Source organism: Dermacentor silvarum, chromosome 4 (assembly GCF_013339745.2).
Source record: "Dermacentor silvarum isolate Dsil-2018 chromosome 4, BIME_Dsil_1.4, whole genome shotgun sequence".
NCBI classification, from domain to species: domain Eukaryota; kingdom Metazoa; phylum Arthropoda; class Arachnida; order Ixodida; family Ixodidae; genus Dermacentor; species Dermacentor silvarum.
The window spans coordinates 35,606,467-35,619,489 of record NC_051157.2 but is presented as its reverse complement, the minus strand read 5'-3'; positions in this window follow the sequence as shown (position 1 = coordinate 35,619,489).

Here is a 13,023-nt window from a genome sequence, read left to right as displayed (position 1 = left end):
GGACAGCACTACAGAGTCAAAGGCTCTCAAACAAGCTAGACGTTCTGCCGAATATACGTTGAAAATAACTCAATACGTAGAAGTCAGCAGGCTACTTCGTTCCTGAATTGTGGTACATGGCTTTGCAATAAAGCTTCGGTAGCTATGATGCTGATAATGAATGGAGTTCTAATTTTTAATTGAGCACACCGGAGAGATCGCGACAGTACGAATGTCGTGAAACAATAGAGGAATGAGGTAGCCCAAGTATTATCATCCTTGTTTCCGCAGCAACCTTATCAAGCGGAGCTTCTATTGGCTCACATGTTTTGGTGGCGTTGTAGTCACGCAAAAACGCACGTGTGGCGCATACCCGCATAGCATATGCGTGTATGAGCCAGGGACAAGAAAGAAAGAAAGAAAGAAAGAAAGAAAGAAATGAAGAAAGGAAGGAAGGAAGGAAAGAAGGAAGAGTAGGTGCGGGGAAAGTGACGCGTGCGACCAATTAGGGTTGTTTGGTGTGTCGCGGGGAGGGAAAGGGAAGGAAAGGGAGTTGGAGCGCGCTCGGCCGGGATTGCCTCGCCTCAGATCAGTTTAAGCGCCCGGGTTGGAAGGCCGGGCGTGGTGCGTTCCGCCGAGGAACAGGCTGCGTTTGAGCAACGGCGCTGCGAACTCGCTCGGGAAAAGGCTCGTCGTCGACGTGCCGATTCTAGTGTGAAGGCTTCCGATGCCCAGGCGAAACGTCAGCGAAGAGCCGCGGATCCCGAGTTGTGGGAGCGCGATGTTGAGGCCAAAAGTCAGCGAAGAGCCGCCGACCCCGAGTTGCGGGAGCGCGATGTTGAGGCCAAACATCAGCGTCATATAGCCATCAAGGAACCCGACAACGGTGGTGCACGCCTCACCAACGCTAGCGCCAACTTCCCCGGTGCGACAACCAGGTTTCAACGCGAGTTTCTCAACCGGAACTTCGGAGCAAGCTGCACTGTTTGTGACCGGTTGGGGTTCGAGCACAACGTGCCACTCGTCAGTGTAATTCGTTCCGAGGAACATCGAAGAAACACACGACAAGCTTCGCTTACCCCCATTTCCTCGACAAGGGAGGGGTTGCTGATATATATATATATTGTGAGCATTATATTACCCCTTCATCTTCTTCATCTGTATATACTCATCATCATGGCCAGCGCCATTCGCTTCAGCGCGCGGCCTGCTTAAAAAAACCGTCGAGGTTGAACAGCTGTCTCGCAAGTGGTGGAGAGTGCTCTCGATCCCTTGGTCCTCTCCGACTTCGAGTTTCCCTGGAGCTTCGTTCCGGTCGCCGCTTGCCCCGCCTTTCCGCCACCATGCCCCAAGAAGATCCACCAGGAGCCCCCAGCGTCACCGTCTCTGCCCCACCAGCCGTTCCTTCATGGACCGTCAGCGCGCGGCAGCGCGATCCCACCATGTTCGCTGGCCTTCCTAGTGAGGACGTTGACGACTGGCTGGACAATTATGACCGAGTGAGTGAGTCTAACCGGTGGGATGATTCTCACAAGCTTCGGAGCGTCGCATTCTACCTCACTGACGTTGCCAGGACTTGGTTTCTTAACCATGAGCGCTCCTTCCCTGACTGGGCGGCTTTCAGACACCAGCTTCGGCAAATTTTCGGCGCCCCCAACGTCCGCTCTGAGGTAGCCAAGAAAAAGCTTGATGCACGCATGCAACTTCCCGGGGAAACATACACCTCTTATATCGAGGACGTCCTCGCCCTTTGTCGCCGGGTTGACGCAGCCATGACTGAATCAGATCGTGTTCGTCATATCCTCAAGGGCATTGCCCACGTCGCGTTCAACGCACTGGCCATCAAAATCCAAATACCGTTAACGATGTTATCGCCACTTGCCAGCATCTGGACGCCCTGCAGGCCATCCGTTTACAACCTGTCGCCTGTGACACGCCTCCTTCCTCCGATACGGACCTGCGTGTCCTGATTCGGACTCTCATACGCGAGGAGCTCCAAGTGTACGGCCTGCGCAGTCCTCCCGCTCTTCAGCCGCAACCTTCGGTTCCTGGCCTGCGCGACATCATCAAAGAGGAGCTGTCCTCCATGACCTGCACTGTGGGCTGTGTCCCTCCTTCGCCGGCGCCCTCGTATGCTCAGGTTGCGGCTATGCCACCAGCGTTCGTTCAGACAACGCCTCCTGCTCCTGCTACTCCCAACCATCTGGCGACTCTGGCACCTCGTGCACCTGCCACAGCATATTACCCTACCCGCCCTTCGCCCCGCCCCATTTGTTATTACTGCGGTATTCGCGGGCACATATCGCGCTTTTGTCGCAGACGACAACAGGACGAACGCCGTGGTTACGATGTTTACGAGCGAGACCCATTGCCTCTCCCAAGTGCCTACCAGCGCCGGCTTTCCCAACGCTCACTTACTCCGCCTCCAAATCCCGAAGAGCCTCGCAACTACCGTCAAGGGCGCCGCCGCTCGCCTTCCCCTCTCCGACGCTCGACATCACCTCTGCTACCGGCCTCCCGCACTCCTGACTACCGATCGGAAAACTAGATGGTGCAGTTTTTGGAGGGAAAGCTGCATGGCCCGCACAGACTACAATTCCTCCAGTGTGCCCGGCCAATACTTTATTAGTGTGTGTAGAAGGTGTACCCGTTCCTGCATTGATTGATACGGGCGCAGCTATTTCTGTTATTCACGCTGACTTGTGCTCTCGTCTACGCAAGGTTACTACACCTTACAATGGAGCTATTCTACATGGCGCAAATAATGTTGTGATTCGGCCATCGGCGCAATGCACAGTTCGAGTTTCGATTGACGGGATTCGCCACCATATTCAGTTCGCAGTGTTGACTTCCTGTGCTCACATGCTTATACTAGGGTGGGACTTTCTCTCTTCCGCGTCCGCTTTTATTTCGTGCCGTCAACGCCTCGTTAACTTGACCGAGACCGACAATTCCGACGACGTGCCCGACCCGCGCCTTCGCTTACGAACTGCTGACGATTGTATGGTGCCTCCTGGCCGCGAACAACTTCTTGTAGTTAACTCTGACATCGCCGATGGTGACGTTTTAGTTGTACCATCAGCTCGTTGCCTATCCAAAGGGATTGCTCTGGCACCTAGCCTTGTTCGCTTCACCAACGGTACGGCCACTTTGGCTGTACTCAACACAACCCCTGAGCCAGTACTTCTTCCTAAAGGCGCTGTTGTCATTTGCGTCTTGGACACTCAGCCTGTCTGTGTACTTACCTCGACTACTGCTGTTTCACGGGCACCTACCGCTATAGAGCCAGCCCCTGCTTCTGTTCTCGCTAGTGCAATCAGCACTGATCTAACGCCACAGCAGACGGAAGAGTTACTGGCGTTGTTATTCAAGCATAAAGACTCCTTCGACGTGCACTCTCCTCTTCTGGGACAGACTTCTGCAACGGCTCATCGCATACACACGGATGGAACTTCCATCGTGCGCCGGCGGCCATATCGTGTTTCTTCCGCCGAACGCCAGATCATCGATACCCAGGTTGCCGACATGCTGAAACGAAGCATCATCCGCCCTTCCTCAAGCCCTTGGTCGTCACCTGTCGTTTTGGTGCGTAAGAAAGACGGCTCAGTGCGATTTTGCGTAGACTACCGTGCCTTGAACAAAATCACCCGCAAAGATGTATATCCACTTCCCCGAATCGATGATGCGTTAGATTCATTACAAGGCGCGGAGTATTTCACCAGCCTTGATCTACGCTCCGGATACTGGCAGATCCCCATGCACGAAGAAGACAAGGAAAAAACTGCCTTTGCCACTCCCGATGGACTTTACGAATTTAACGTAATGCCTTTCGGCCTGTGTAATGCTCCCGCCACATTTGAGCGGCTGATTGACACCGTACTACGGGGCCTAAAGTGGAAGACTTGCTTATGCTACCTTGACGACATCGTCATATTTTCGTCGACCTTCCATCAGCACTTGCAGCGCCTCGACGAAGTCTTGACATGCCTCTCTGCTGCTGGCCTTCAGCTGAATACAAAAAAGTGTCACTTCGCCAGCAAAACCATTAAAGTACTCGGACACCTTGTCAGCAAAGAGGGCATTCGACCTGACCCCGATAAGATTACCGCTGTCCTGCGCTTCCCCAGGCCTCAACGCGCCAAAGACTTGCGTAGCTTCCTTGGCCTAGCCTCGTATTTCCGGCGCTTCATACGTAACTTTGCCACCATTGCGGCGCCGCTCCATCAACTACTTCCTTCTGGAGCTCCCTATGTATGGTCGGACGAGTGCCAAACTGCTTTTGACGCCCTCAAGCGTGCCCTCACGTCCGAACCTGTGCTTTGTCATTTTGACAACACCGCACCCACTCTTCTACATACTGACGCCAGCGGCCATGGTATCGGCGCTGTTCTTCTGCAACGTCAGCAAACTTCCGAAGAACGTGTGGTCGCATACGCAAGTCGCACGCTAACACCTGCAGAGAAAAATTATACGATTACCGAGCAAGAGTGTCTTGCCGTTGTTTGGTCCGTCCAAAAATTCCGGCCTTATCTGCACGGCCGCCACTTTACGGTCGTTACTGATCACCACGCCTTGTGCTGGTTGGCGACGGTAAAAAATTTAACGGGCCGTCTCGGCCGTTGGATACTTCGTTTACAAGAATACGACTTCGACGTCACCTACAAGTCTGGAAAGAAACACCAGGATGCCGATGCTCTCTCTCGTTGTCCCCTACCACCGTCTTCGAACACTGCCTGCTTACCACCTTCTGTGAGCAACCCGCCGGACGTCTCTCCTGCATTTCCTTCACTCGCAGCTCTCGACCGGCTCCCACCTAGCCATTCTCATACGTTTGCAACTTGCCAACGTAGTGACCCCTACTGCCACTCCGTTATGAAACGTATTCGGGGATCCTCTCGCACATCTAACGCTCGACTCCGTCGGCAGTTGAAGAACCACAAGATTCAAAATTCGGTGCTATACCGGTACGTGTTTCATCCCGAAGGACACCGTTGGGTCCCTGTAGTTCCCCGATCACTTCGGACCCAGATACTGGAGACCTTTCATGACGATCCCACTGCCGGTCACTTTGGTTTTCATAAAACCTATGAGCGAATTCGCAGCCGCTTCTCTTGGCCTGGACTTGCAACAAGCGTAGCAAAATACGTGGCTTCCTGTTCGATCTGCCAACACCGCAAACGACTGACCTCACCTCCGGCTGGACTGCTACAACCTGTCCCGTGTCCTGAAGCTCCTTTCGCAGTAGTTGGTATCGACTTGTATGGCCCACTACCCTTATCGGCTGGCGGTAAACGATGGATTGTCACAGCTGTAGACCACTTGACACGGTACGCTGAAACAGCCGCACTACCTTCCGGTTCCGCAGCGGAGGTTGCATCTTTTTTCTTGGAAACCATCTTTTTACGACACGGAGCCCCACGTATTCTTTTGAGTGACCGCGGCAGGACCTTTCTGTCTAAACTTCTCGACGATGTTCTCCGTGCGTCCAATACCATCCATAAAACGACTTCCAGCTACCACCCTCAAACTAATGGCCTCACAGAGCGCTTTCATCGTACGCTGTCCGACATGATTTCAATGTACATCAACCCTGATCACACCAATTGGGATGTTATTCTCCCATTCGTCACCTTCGCTTACAACACGGCCGTCCAACGCACAACGGGGTACTCGCCCTTTTTCCTTGTGTATGGTCGTCAACCAATCACTGTCCTCGACGTCTCTTTCTTTGACGTCCCCGTGCCATCGTACAATTCAACGTGTGAGCAATTTGTTTCGCGAATTACCCAGTGTCGCCAACACGCCCGCCTCAACACCGACGCCAGTCAACAAGACCGCAAAACTCGCTATGATGCATCCCACCGTGTCGTTTCCTTCCAGCCTGGAGACGAAGTGTTGCTGTGGACTCCAGTTCGCGTTCCTGGTTTATGCGAGAAATTTCAGTCCCGTTTTGTCGGGCCTTACAGAGTTCAGGAACAGACTTCGCCAGTTAACTATCGTGTCGCGCCCGTTGTTACGCCTTCGGACGGCCGCTGCCGTACCACAGAGATTGTGCATGTTTCACGTTTAAAGCCTTTCATGCGGCGTTCGCCGCCATAGCCAGCGGCCAGGTTGGCCGCTTCCATGCGCGGGGGTAATTGTGTGAGCATTATATTACCCCTTCATCTTCTTCATCTGTATATACTCATCATCATGGCCAGCGCCATTCGCTTCAGCGCGCGGCCTGCTTAAAAAACCGTCGAGGTTGAACAGCTGTCTCGCAATATATATATATATATATTACCAGCACAGAACAGCAAGTGTACTTGAAATTAAGTTCAACGCAGCATGAAGAAAATATTGCAACAGTCAGAGTTAATCATTTCCGGGTAGATAATGGGAAGATTTAGTTTTGATGGAAACAGTACAGGTTAGCCTGGTGGCAAGCTTGACGTGGTACTCCAGGTCGAAAAGTGGTATAAAAGTTACGAACGCAAAGATAAGCCCACCTATCGAAAAGTAGGCCAGCCTTTCTGAGGCACCTTATCTGTGTTTGTAACGTTTATATCACAATGTGCTACTCGATTTGTTGGCCCCATGCCTGATTTTGGATTTCCAGGTCAAACAGGAATGACATGTGATGTGGTACACAATCCGTGAACACACTCGCAAATGAAGTATATAAAATTGGTTTAAGCGTATTGACGACGAGAACAGGTGAGTGGACCTTCACAAGCGCCAACTTCAACAAATGCTTTATTAGAAAATGGTGCACATATTTACAGGCATGTAAATCATGCTCATGAGCAGGCAAACCTGCCTTGCGCACACTAGGATCACGTTCAGAAAGAACAGTTTTTTTTCTTGACAAAGCAATTGGGCACACTCCCAAATGTGAAGGCTTTCTGAGTGAGGATCAACGGCGAATATCTCAGCAACCTTCGATTTGCAGATGACATTGTCCTATTCAACAACAATGGAGACGAATTACAATAAATGATTGAGGACCTTAATCGAGAAAGTGTAAGAGTCGGGTTGATGATTAATATGCAGAAGACAAAGACAATGTTCAATAGCCTGGCAAGGGAACAAGAATTCAGGATCGCCAGTCAGCCTTTAGAGTCTGTAAAGGACTACGTTTATTTAGGTCAATTACTGACAGGGGACCTTGATCATGAGAAGGAAAGTTACAGAAGAATAAAATTGGGTTGGAGTGCATACGGCAGGCATTGCCAAATCCTGACTGGGAGCTTACCACTGTCGTTGAAAAGAAAAGTGTACAATCATTACATTCTACCGGTGCTAACATATGGGGCAGAAGTTTGGAGGTTAACAGTGAATCTCGAGAACACGTTAAGGACCGCACAAAGAGCTATAAAACACAAAATTTTAGGCCTAACGTTAAAAGACAGGAAGAGAGCGGTGTGGATCAGAGAGCAAACGGGGATAAGATAGCCGATATTCTTGTTGACATTAAGAGAAATAAATGGAACGGTGGACCATTAGAGTAACAGAATGGATACCAAGAGAAGGGAAGTGCAGTCGAGGACGGCAGAAAGCTTGGTGGGGTGATGAAGTTAGGAAATTTGCAGGCGCAAGTTGGAATCAGCTAGCGCAAGACAGGGGTAATAGGAGATCGCAGCGAGAGGTCTTCGTCCTGTAGTGGACATAAATATAGGCTGATGAGGATGATGATGATTCCCACACCTGTCAGTTGCGCGAAGTCGCGGCGGCCGTATTTTGATGCTGGCGAAAGGCAAAAACTCACCGTGGATGCGGCCAAGCCGTCACTACTATTATTTTAGGACAATCTTGATGATGTCTTTTACCGTGAAGTATTAGCAAAACCATCATTGTTTTCTTTAACTCCCTCGGCAATTTGGCCATTATGAACGCCTTTCTTACATTTTTAGTTTTTATTAGTTATTACAGTTAGCACGAGTTAAGTCGTAGGCTTGGTTTTAGCGGTGGATTACATTCTATGCGTAAGTGTCAAATGACCCATTGAGCGAAATGCAGCTCCACTAACGTGAAACCTGGGGAGGTGCGAAGCATGCAGTGATTCACCGCTAATGGGCTCATACTTGCTGACTTAAGCAATGGCTCATAACCCCGTAAACGGCGCCTCCCCATTACGATGACAGGAAAGAAGTGAAATTCTACGCAGGAATGATGAGCGGCAACGCAGCCAGCTGTGAAAGACGACGACGACGACGAACGCGGGAGCATGTGGCACGAGCGCGTGCCGAGCGCGAGCATGAGCCGCTTGCTTACCATGACTACGACAGGAGACGCCGACAGCCCGGGCGCATAAGGTGCTTCGCACCTAAAGCTCCTATGTACCCTGCACTGGGTCAACACCACGTATAGATACAAGAATGCCTGTTCACTGAGATCCATGACGTCAAGCTACCTGGCCCGAAATTTCCATTGCCAAGGCGGGCGTGATGAAAGCGGTGACGTCAAAATCATTGTTGCTTACTCGGGAGCATCCCTATTAGATTCTAGGGCAACCTGGCCAGGTAGCATCACGTCAGGGATCAGAGTGAACAGGCCTTGTGATATTTAGGTGATGTGGACTGGGTGCGTGTTAAAAAACCCCAGGTGGTCAAAATTATTCCGGAGTCCCCCAATACAGCGTGCCTCGTAATCAGATCATGGTTTAGGCATGTGTAACCCGAGAATGTGTTTTTTTAACTTGTTGTTAGGCTTGCCGTTATTGCGGCTTCAATAATCAGCCTTGTTATTTCAGCTCTGTCTCGACACGACAAAGCATTTTTGAAACAATGGCTCACAACCACACGTGCTACAATGCAGAGATAACCAGCCATCACGTCCTTTTTTTACGGCGAAATCCTTAATTAAATGCCTCATCAGACAGTGGTCTTGAAAACGCGGCGTGTGGTACAGTAAGTCGTCTGAGCTCGCCTCGCGCAAAGACACGCTCGTGCCACTGCTCGCGCGTTCATCGTCGTCTTCTTCCATAGCCGGCTCCGATGCCACTCATCATGCCAACAAAAGGCAAAGTTAATTAAGATAGAGCTAATTCAGGCACTTTAACCCACGACCTTTGGTGTTAAGACGAAGTTAATTAAGGCACTGTTAATGAATATAGAGTTCATTAAGGCACTCGAACCAACGTGCTTTGGTGAGAGTCGCACCCTCGACTGTTGGTGGGAGCCGAACCCACGACCATTGGTGTTAATTAGGGCGAAGTTAATTAAGGCAAAGTTAATTGAGGTAGCGTCACTTAAGTCACTCGAACCCACGTCCTTTGGTGGGAGAAAACAAGTAAAAGAAGTAACCATGCATTCAAACGAGAATGTCAAGCAATTTGATGAATGTCTCTTGAGCGCGCAGGCTCTCGTCTTCACCCTCTTTAGTGTATGCTAAAGTTACTGTCAATTTTTTTTTCAAAATCTACCTTTTGGTGTCGATCGTGGTCTTGAAAAAAAAAGAACATTAGCGCTTTCTTTCTTGGTTTCGCGATCGCGAGTCTTGCCATGAAATCATCTATGATTTGTCCACATTTCTTGCAGCAGCCATGAGAAAGGTCAATTGCTTGTGTATTCACGCGGCCACCCAGATAAGTTTTCCGAAACCTGATGAGCATAATTATATCATTTTTCTGGCTTACTGCATTCAGCCAGATAGTCAGTGAGACTCGCGCCCTTTATAGGCCTCAGCAGGTAAACCGGACCACCTGCAACAAAATATCAGCTACAGGTGGTGGCAACCACCGAAACCTGCCAATACCATCGTTCAACGACAGAAGTTCTCGGCGCGTATGGTGATTTGGATATCGTGCTCCTCGCAGAAAAAAAATATAGACATATATACCCTGGGCCTGTATTCACGTAAACATATTACTCTAGAATTGTTCTTAGCAGAAAATTTTTGCCAAGCCTGGTGCCGACCCTATCATAAGCGAAGGCGATTAGCCAATGGTAAAGAGCCCTTACGAACAAAAGGCTTTGCGAATATGGACCCTGCAGTCTCAAACGTCATCATCACCGAAAGTTGGAACGACCTTGCCATGATTCCCAACGGCAGCTGGACTGCACCATTAATTATTAGTTTTGCGTGCGTTACAGTCACATGTGCGCGCTCAAAGCGTTATCATCTTTATTTACCTTTCAAAGCTGTTTAAGTCGGGACGTAATGTGTCTGCTGAATCCAAAAATGTGGGCCGCTCCTCGCGGTCGTGCAGAAAGGGTCCAAGCGCAATGGCACATACCCCTGTGAACTAGCGAAGCTGATCCTGGCTAATTCTAGCTAAGCATGGTTGGGACTACTTAAGCTTAGTCAGTCATCGATAGCCAATCAATAGCCAATCAATAGCTAATCCGGAAAATTCCGGAAAATACTGGGGATGACTTGGTAGTGCTTAGCCTAGCCCAAATGCGATAGTCAATTGATAGCCAATCAATAGCCAATCGATATTCGACAAATAATCAATACATTCCGGGAAATGCTGGGGATGACTTAGTAGTGCTTAGCCTGTAGCCCAATAGCTGCAGGACTAGCTAGGTGCCCATCAGCTCCGCTATCTTTTTAGCATTGCGCCGCAAGTGCAAGCTACGCAATTTTTTTTTCTTTATGTCTCCGTCTTCACTTCCCCGTTGTAAGGTAGCAAAACATGAGCAAACTGCCTTTACCTCCCTACGCTTATATATATATATATATATATATATATATATATATATATATATATATACGCTCTTCTTTATCGTCGTGAATGATATAGCTTGGTCAACGTTTTAGAACGCTTTAGATGCAGTTGTACGTATACAAACTGGATTTTTCAAAACTGGATAGCGTCATCAATTGCAAAATTGACGAATGATATTCAACGGCATCTACCATAAAGTTATCTGAGGCAGCAGAAATTTAATAGAAACACAATAGGAGTTCTACAATGGCCTTTTTAAGAAATCAGCATCGGGTTAAAGAAAGACACCGAAAGGGAGCACGCTACAATGATCGTGAGTATCGACGGTCTACAAGAGTGAAATATTAATATTCAACATACCGGAGAAAAAAAGAGAAGGAAACGAAAAGTCAGAACTATTTTTGACCTCGCGAGAAACGTTGAGCGATGACGAGAAAATTAAGTAAAAGGAAAGACAGAGAGAGAGAGAGAGAGAGAGAGAGACGACTTATTCTTTTAGGTGACAATACTTCAAATTTTTCAAATGATATTTTCAGCTATAGAAACAGTGAGCGAAAATAAGTTTTAAGCGACTGAATTGGCAATCAATAGCCTCCTGTATTTTAATCATAGGCAGCACATGCCATCCGGCTTCTGGAGTCGACGACAAGTGCTACCAACCAGGAACGGTCGATTTCGTCGTTTTCAATTGCACTCACTCGGGATCTTCGGCGAGCATTTTTTTTTTAAGTCGGCGTCCTAAAATGTTAAGCAGACGTTCTCATGACCTCGCACCCTTGTATCTCGTATCGAGCGCGACAGAAAAGTGCTAGTAACAATATCGAGTGACGAAAGCTTTCCAGACGACGCGTATATTTCTCCGCAGAGGAGAATGACACTCGCAGAACTCTTCGCTCGTGCTAACACAACGCACATCAGTAGCTATGCTGTCGCGAGCCGCTTTGCACCATTAAGGGTGCTTTTTCTATAATTCACACCATTACACTTTTACGTGTGCAAGAGCATGAGTTATAGACCAAATTACACCCTTAATGACCCCCAAGGGTGTTAATCGGTTTACAGTGCGTCTGCGAATGCATGAAAGCGTGTTTTGTTCTCTCTCTCTCGTTACTGTATAATACGTTCAGCGTAAGCGCGCAAGTCCACACTGTAAGGAAGTCCTTGCTTCACCTAGGGCTTTTTAAAATTTCGTTAAGTACTTACACATAATTTTTGTAGCCCCATCTGCGCGTCGTTCTGACTTGCATTGTATTTTGCGGCAGACACTATATGTTTAAATGTTTAATTTCTACGGTGTGCGGAATATCTACAGTTGAGGATCAGACAGAACGTTTCTTTTCGATTCACTCCAACCTGGCATGCAAGCGCAATTATCACCACTACGACATCAAGTCGGGGATTGCAGGCACCTCCACCAAATGTGATATGACGATTTATTAGACGTCTCACGCAATCGAGGCAGTCCACGAACGCTGATGGTGCGCACAGCGACAGACGCAAGGGCACTTCTTCCTCTTCTTCACTACAATGCTAATATTGTTCTCGCCCGCCCTTGCACGAAATCTATGCTTGGGGACTTGGTGCGAGTAACTGGCGATTTTGAAGATTAATGTCATTTGTAGAAATGATCCTGCGGACTTCGTGTGGGCAACTTAATAACACATTTTTAAATTTAATTTTTAGTCGTTAACTGACCACTGCGCATTTCTACACCAAATGTGCATTACAGAGCAAGAATTACAGTACATAATGCGCTAAAGTATCCACATGTCGTTTTGTTCAAAGCCTAACAATTGCATTGCTCGCGTTACACGAGCTTAGCATTCGGGGACGTTTGTTTATCGGCTTACGAAAGGCCAGCCACCACGAGGTGCGAACCGTATAGTGCGCGTCGCTCAGTGTCTGCCTCGTCGAGTGCTCGGCTACAGCTTGAATAGCATTGCGATTAATGTAAAAACTAATATCAAAATGACATATGTGTCGTACGGTTCGTTCGGCCTTTCGGCGTTATGTTCCAGCGGCTTCAAACTGATATCGTCCAAGTGACAGTGTATCTAATGGCAGCGAGTGCTAAGGGATTTTAATATGCCCGAAATGTCCTAGAAGTGAACCAGGCTTTCGATGTATATCTGGTGGGGATGTGCGATTTTTCGAAATTCTGAATGAGCATAAAATAGTCTTTGCTATTCTGTTAGTATTCGATTCGAGATTTTTATATTCGAAGTTGTCGAGTATTCTTTTAGTTCGAATGCTATAAGGGTCAACAACAGTTTTTGCAACCTACCGGAAGAAAAATAAATGCAAGTGGAGACAATTCCATATGATTTTGCCCCAGGACAACTGCCGTTATTGCGCACACAAACCGATTATCCAGCGAACGCCTGGAGATCATT